Source organism: Cupressus sempervirens, chromosome 3 (assembly GCF_028749045.1).
Source record: "Cupressus sempervirens isolate cs-2001-9-10 chromosome 3, ASM2874904v1, whole genome shotgun sequence".
NCBI lineage: Eukaryota > Viridiplantae > Streptophyta > Pinopsida > Cupressales > Cupressaceae > Cupressus > Cupressus sempervirens.
Window position 1 is genome coordinate 280,139,201 of NC_143120.1, and position 7,605 is coordinate 280,146,805.

The window sequence follows — 7,605 nt, forward strand, 5'->3', positions numbered from 1 at the left end:
CTGTCTAGAATGTGAGATAAGGTGCTTAGTTGTCAATCCTTATCCTTATCTCCTAGTGGTTTCTAAGAACATTCTAGATGCTTCCGCCATTTACTTTAAATAGATGTCTTGTCTCAAGCTTTCCCTGGGGTGAGAGGAGAGCTGGGTTAGGAGTCATTAGAAGTCATTATCATCCATTAGGTACCATTAGAATCTCTTATCATTGCATCATCATTCTGTCATTTTGATTTCTCATATCATCTAGTCTAGGTACATATTCCATCACTGACACTTGCATTCACACATCCAAGAGATTCATCCATTGTTGTATTCCTAAGAGCATACCAAACATACTCTCCATCTAAGATACTCTCCATTGTTTGTGTTCATAGTTTAAGGTCTATTATTTTTGTAACCTTCTCCTAAACATAGTAGAATAATATTATTTCTTTTTGTTGAGGGAGGGATTTCCTTGGTCAATCCCTTCATCTAGGAACCAAGCATGAAATTGAAATGTATGTAAAGGAAACAAGATAAATGTAAGTATTTTCCTTTCTTGTAGGAACCATTGTCAAATTTTTTTTACCTTGTTTCATGTTGTAGATATTCAATTTGGTATGTAGAATGCAGGATATCTCCACAATTGAAATGGATCTACTAGAAAAAGAATCATGGAGACATGGATGTAAATGTTTATTAATGAAAAAGATATAATCAAATCCTCAATCTAGATCCCCTCCCTTGATGACCAAAATAATGCTAGATCTTGAGGAGAAAATGCTCACAAATGATCATTGAATTCTTTGAAGAAGACTTTATTTCTTTCTTTCTTGAATTCCTTGCATTGATTTCTTGATTTCTTGTGGATGTGTTTTGTATTCTTTTGTATGAAAATTAAGACCCCAAGCCTCCTTTTCTACAACTTTTTAGGTGAGAAAATAAAATAGACCATCTGGAGAGTAAAATAAATTAATTTGAAATCATGACACACTTTGGACCCAGAATACGTAACTCCACAAGGTAGAGGTCAACCTAATCAGCCTTTTCCTAGAAGAGGTTGACCTATTCCTAAGGAAGGGCCCTAAAAAAGGTTTTTAAGGCCTTAGAGGGAGTGTAGATAGAATTGGAAAAAATGGAAAGAAGATAGAGAAAAAGCGCATTGAGCACAAGTCCATCCATGGTTCATGGAGTTACTAAAGAATGGGTTCTAAAAGATCTTAAATAATTATTTCGTCTATTTTAAGATGATATATTCAGCCCCCACTTTAGTGGGACTGTGAGTTTCCTTAAATTCATGGTAAAGAAGATCAAAAGAAAAAGTTGATTTCATCATGTCTAAAGAGACAAAGAAAACATATAGCCCCCAAAAGAATTTATTATTTATCATATCCAAAATCACAATAAGAGGGATGTCACATATGAGAAAGTGAGAGAGAAGGGGTGTGATCAATAATACTTGCCAATAAAATTTAGATGAAAATCTAATGTACCCCAATCATCTTTTGAAAGGACACTTGAATAAGGAGGAACACTATTAGATTATTGATCTTTTTTTCCTTAAAATTTTAGACAACTATTTGGGTTAGTATCCACATAAAGAGTCTACTTCACATTATTTTAGATAAAACTTGATTTTTTCATGAAGATTTGAATGAAGAGCATGGATATAATTCAACCAAGGACAACCAAATAGAAGGTTGACATTAAGAGGTCTAGGAATAACATGAATAGAAGTATTCAAAATAACTAGACCTACTTGGATAGGCCAAGTGATGGTTCATAAATTTTTTGTAGAAATATTATCAAAGCCATAAATAAGAACATTGTCAAGTTTGATAATTCAAAGACCAACTTTAATTTCTTTTAGCACATCCATAATACAAATATTAATTCTAGAACCATTTTAAATTAAGGTTCTATGAATGATGTTACCTTTAATAATGAAACACCCATAAGAGAACCATAGCAATCTTGAATCTCTTTAGGTGGAAAATAATCATGAGTAAATATAATTTGAGGTTGGATAGGTGTACCATTAATGTATTTAAAAAAGGAATTGATGTTATATTGGTTAGGAGGCAGATTTGGAAGAGTATCTAAAGATCTTTCCAATGATTCATGATATATATGAGATTTTTGAAAAGTTTCCAAAGATAGATCTTGGTTGGGGTATTACTCAATTGAAATACTAAATTAAACAAAATTCCAACATTTTGGGAAATATTTGGCAGAGGAGGAAGATTGGTTGATAAGGTGGGAGGGAAGTAGTAGATTGAGGATTATTCCTTGTACAATAGGTGTGAGGGATCACATCATAATCAAAAGGATCACTAGGTTCCCCCTTAAGAGTTATAGAAGGATAACCTTTAAGGGTTATGGAGGGTGACCTTTGAGAGAAAGAATAGTTTGAGAAAAATTAAGTTGACTAAGATTTTTCTTCTCCATATACTTGTCACTAGAAGGGAGAGTATCATGGAGATCTCATTATCGTCTTTTCCTAAGGAATCTATAGAATATGGTTTATTATTATTATTTATGATTCCTCTCTATGAGGAGCAATAAATGAAGGAAATGTCACATTGATAAAAGTATTTATGACATCTTATTCTTTCTCTAAATTATCCTCAAGAGGATGATAAGAATAAATATCAAGATTTTCATATTAAAGGAAAATGTATCCATGATCATGTTATATCTTTCCTAATGAAGAGAATAGTCAACATCATTATCTAGAGGTTTATCCCAAATAGTGGTATTATCAATGATAGGAACAATGCCATCAATAACTTACCATAGAGTATGAATGACTATGAGTTAAAGTGAGGTCCATAAAGGGGGAAGGCTTAAAAGAAGATATAGGACTAACCTCAATTAATGAATTCCTTAGTCAATGCCTACATTTATAGAAGGGAAATTATAACTCTTATTGTATCTTCATAAAGATTGTAACATGGTAAAGGTAAGTTGAGAGGAGGATGGTGTTTCATGTCAAAGATAAGAGAATGATGTTTAGATAAGGCTTTAAATAATTTTTCAACAATATGAAAAAGAGAAGTGTCTGCAAAGTAGATCCAACTAATCATATTTTTATTTAAATGTATGCAAGATGGTATGAAGCATAAAAAATAATACATGAGAAATACATATATAACGATTTAAATTACATGAAAAATAGATCTAGAGAAGAATATCTAAATGAAAATAAAAGTAGAAAGTAGTGTAACTCCTCAAGATATTAAAAGAAAACTCCAATAAGAATGGACTTAATTTGTCAAGTTCACAAAAAATAGTTAAACACATAATCTAAAGAAGGAAATCAGGGAGGTCAAGGGATTTGACTCCAAAATATACAAGAAGGCGGGAAATGTCAAGTTCACCAAAAGAAGGTAATTTTCCAATATAAAAAATCTAACTGCAAAAAGAAAAAGGGTACTAGATCTAGTTCACCAAAATATTTAGGGAAAAATCAAAGAGGGCAAAAGAGGGAAAAGGACTCCACTTTTCATGCTAAAGCATTAGAATTTGTGTGCACAGTGAAGGTGGATTTCAAAGAATAAAACCTTTTGCATTTGAATTATATTAGATATACACAAATAGAGGAAGTGGGACCAATAAATAATTAAAATGGTTGTATGTTGTAGATGTTGAATTTTGTATGTACAATATAGGATATCTCCACAAGTATAATAGATCTATCATAACCACATCATGGGGTCATGGACATGGATTTTCATCAATGAAGAAGATAATGAAAGTCTCAATGTTGATGCCATCCCTTAATGGCCAACGAAATGCTAGTTCTTGAAGAGGAAATTGTCACGAAGGATCCTTGAATGCTTTTAAGAAGACTTACTTTCTTATTTTCTTGAATGCTTGAATTCATTTCCTTTCTTTCTTTATGTCTTGTTGATGTGTTTTGAATTTTTATGTGTGAAAATATAGACCCCAAGCCTCCTTTTATACTATTTTTTAGGAGGCACAATAATATAGGCTAACAAGAGAGTAAAATATATAAATTGGAAACCTCAAGGCATCTTAGGCCCCAAGAACCAAATTCTATGGGGAAGAGATTGACTTGTTTTAGAATAGGTCAAAAAGGTTGACCTATTCCCATGGAAGGGACTAGAATGAGGTTTCAAAGGCCTTAAAATGGGCGCAAATAGAATTGGGAAAAAAAAGCAAAGAATTGGGAGAAACAACATATTGAGCACAAGTTCGTGCATGGTCCATAAAGTCACAATGGTATGAGTGCTACAAAGTCTTACATGATGGATGCTTCTATTTTAACACCATACAATTATGAGAGTAGTTTTGAAGAGCACATGCATGTTCGTTGAAGGTTCTTTTTACTACATTTTTATTGGATCTCTAGTTGACTTTACAATGTTGTTTACCATTTTGTTTAAATTGGATTTGGATTAGCTAAATCATATTTCATTCTATAATTTAATCTGAGGACAAGGATTCTTAATTCAAGAATGATTTGTAATTAGTTTTTGGTGGAATTTTTATTTATAAATTTCTATTTATTCAAAAACCTAAGGCCTCCATTTTTTAGGAGGCTCTAGAAAAGGAACTTGTAAGTCGGTCAAATGTAACATAGTGGACCATATCATTTCTTCTTGAGTGAGTCAATAATAGACATTTGATGCATGCTAATATTAAGATCTATAGTCAAAACATTTTTTTGTCATATCTCCAAGTAATAATTTTGATAGTCTTATTTTCACCACTATGTAGGGAATTTGGCTACATGAAGCTCTCATTATGAAATGCAATCATGAATCTAATTTGAAAAGAAAATAGAATGGAGAAAATAGAAATAATTTTTTTCTATGAATCTTTACTCTTTGAGATTTAAAGTGGGCCATTTTTATCACTAAGATTTCGATTCACTTCATTAAAATAAAATAAGATAGTTATTCTATTTTTTTGCTAATGGCTTACATTCTAAAAAACTAGGAAGAAAAGTTATTTGCACATAATTCCATAATTTAGTTAGAAATCACTTGTTGAAATTGTTAGTGTCCACATGGATATGGACCCTCATTTCAAAAAAATCCAATATTTGATTCTCACACTTACATGGCATGTTTACAGAAAGTATCTCCTTTCTAAGTAGCACATTAAAGTTAAATTAAATATGGGAAAGAAGTTTGAACCTCTTTGAACTTAGTTCAATTTGGTTCAAAGTGGTTCAATCAAGTTGAACAGACTCGATATGGTTTAAATTGGTTTAGAAGGATTAGTCTAGCTCATTACAATTAATACAATCCAAGCTAACTCAATCATTATTTAGTAATGTATAGGTGAAAACTCATGTATAAATTTGAAAATAGTCTAGTAGTCTTAGTTCAACAAGTTTAGAAGGTTTATTGAGTTCAAATATGGACTAGTTCATTGCAAAGGTTCAATTATTTGAAGATCAAGTTTGAAGGCCCAATTTTAGTGGTTCAATATGGTACAATTGGTTCACATGTATACAAATTCAACATAGTTTAAATTAGTTCAAACTAGTTCATAGAGGATTATTTGGTTCATAGGTTTGATGAGTTCAAATACATCCAGGTTTAGTGCATATGTTCAACAATTCAAGGTTCAAGGTTCAGAAGTTAAAAAAAATTGTGTTCATTGGTTCAAAACTATAGATTCAGTTTTAGATTTGAAATCTTGGTGTGGTTTCATAATGCATGCCCCATTTCTCATAGAAATGAGGAGCCCTAGTAAAATTTTTGTTTCCCAAACCCCTAGTTTGGGGCCTAGGTCATTTTTGGAACTGTTTCTAAGTTTGTATCAAGCCCTAGTATCTGATTGGACAAGTATGGGGTGTTAGAACTGTGAAAATTGGAATATTTTAGGTGTTTTAGTGCATAAACACACACTTTCACACTAGCACACATGCACACCTATAAAAGGTGGTCAAGTGCACTTATTGCATAAGTGTGCACTTATCTCCACCTAAGGAAAGGTGCACACATGTGCATGTTTCAAAGGTGACATCAAACCAATGAAAGGGTGCACACATGTGTACCCCATAAAGGTGCCCAAGTGCACACCTGCCTTTGACATTTTAAGAGATAGTCCCCCCTTCACACTTGCTTCACATGTATGCACCTCACAAAGGTGTACAAGTGTGCAACTACACCAAAATGGTTATTGACAAACTATTTGAGTGCACCTAGCACACCTGTGCAGGTATGCAAGGTGCCCTTTTTTTGGCATTCTATGGATATTAGGGGGGATTGGATTGTTTTTCTACTATTTTATTGTTTTGGGTTATATTTTCAACTCTCTAGATTAATGTTTGCTTCTTTGTGTAGATAAAAAGGCATCCTTAACTTGTCGGGGTCATAAATTTTGTCCTAGAGCTCGGAATTGAAAACTGTTTACTCTATTGGAAAGAACTAAAAATATAGTTTTAGTCTCTAAAATAGTGAGCCTTTGGCTTCCCAATTTTAGGGATCAATTAAAGTTTCAACTTGAAATTTTGAGTAGAAGATCTTCAAAAAAGCCAGCTAAAAATGCCTAGAAAATCTTGTTAAAAAAATATAAAAAAGTTTCAAATATTTGATCATTCTAGATAATTTGGATCACTTGGTGTCTAAGCAAGAATGATCATGCATGTAGAGAGAATAAAAAAATCAAGGAATGGACTTCACAATACATGAAAATGTGCATAACACAAAGGTAGGCAAGTGCGCATAACATGAAGGTATGGCGCTTAATGTGTAAGTGCATAGATTACCATAGCATCTTCATTATCAACAACAATAGAGATTAAACCTAAGCTAGTAACCTTCACCATCAAAGGAGTCACATGAAAGTTTTGATTCATGATTTTATACTAAAGATCAAAGATACAAAGGTTGGGCACATGAACTAGAACAAGTTCCCCATGTTATGAAACTCTTAATGATAAGATTCAACAAATGTACCTTGGGATTTCAGATAGAAGAAGGAGTTCAAATGTATGAATTTTTTTTGCTATAAAGTGGGTATAAATCATCAAAAAGGAAAAATAAGTACACTAGAGTGCTCCTCGACCTTGTTTGAGAGAAACCCAAAAACCATTTTTAGAACTGAGAACTTTTTTTTTTTGGTAAATTGAGCACCTTGCACAAATTTTGCTAAGGTGTGCTTCTCCAAAGGTAAATAAGGTCTGCAAGGTGCACTTCTCCAAAGGTGTGCTTCTCCAAAGGTGTGCCTCTCCAAAGGTGAACTGATCTAAAGGTGCACCAAATTTTTTGAAGGTTTCTAGTTCCAAATTGAGATCTTTCCATAATAAACACAAGTTCTTAAACTCAATCACTTTCACAAGCATCATCAAGAACTCCACCCATTCAAATTACACATTCCATCATCATAATACACTTTACATTCTACTTCAAACATTTCCATCATTATGCACCATGTCTTTCTTTGATGCCCAAAGTTCACCTTTAAACCTAATTGGAACATTACATGACTTGCCCAAAAATCTTGAAAAGTTTTGTCCATAGTTCATCTATGGATAATCACAAATAATAGAAGATCATATTAATTTTTTTTAAATAAATCTATAATAAAAACCAAATTTAGCATATGGACGTGGTATGTCACCTTTTCCCTTACACTTTGAGGGAAATG